Raw genomic sequence first — 598 nt, 5'->3', positions numbered from 1 at the left:
AAATTGCGTGGTGGCTTGGGGGTGAGCTACTGCTCTGTGCCACCCAGGCACATTTCCAGGCAAACACCGAGGGGCAAAGCAGGGAAGCGGGGACGGGGCATTTCCCTGGGACGGGCAGAGTGGGGACTGAGCCAGAGCAGCTGGACACCCTGACTCGTGGTTCATTTTGGGAGCTTATGTAGGCACAGAAAGGGGAACAGCGATGAAAATTCCTCTGGGATTGCCTCGGTGGGGCTGAGGGGCCTGAGGGAGGGAGTCTGCGATGCTCCAGCCCTGGGTGCAGCAGCGATGATGCTGTAGGACCCAGAGTGGGGAGAGGGCAGGGAAGGGGTATTGGGCAGAGGCTGGGTTGCGGCTGCCCCCTTTGAAGGGGCTAAAGGAGCAGGAGGAGGAGAAGAAGGACACAAAGGCGCCTGGGGAGGAAACCCTCAGCCAGAGGAAGAAAAGGATGCAGAGAGAGGGCTGGATCCATCTCTCATCCGGAGGTACAGGACAAGCATCACTGAGCAGAGCTGGGGGTGGACTGGGCTGGATTGGGCCAGCGCTGCTCTAAGGAGTGGGTGGCACAGAGCTGCAGCCGGGGATCGGCGAGAGCAGC

The sequence above is a fragment of the Buceros rhinoceros genome, unplaced genomic scaffold (genome assembly GCF_000710305.1).
Source record: "Buceros rhinoceros silvestris isolate BGI_N320 unplaced genomic scaffold, ASM71030v1 scaffold12653, whole genome shotgun sequence".
Lineage (NCBI taxonomy): Eukaryota > Metazoa > Chordata > Aves > Bucerotiformes > Bucerotidae > Buceros > Buceros rhinoceros.
Note: the sequence above shows the minus strand (reverse complement) of the source record.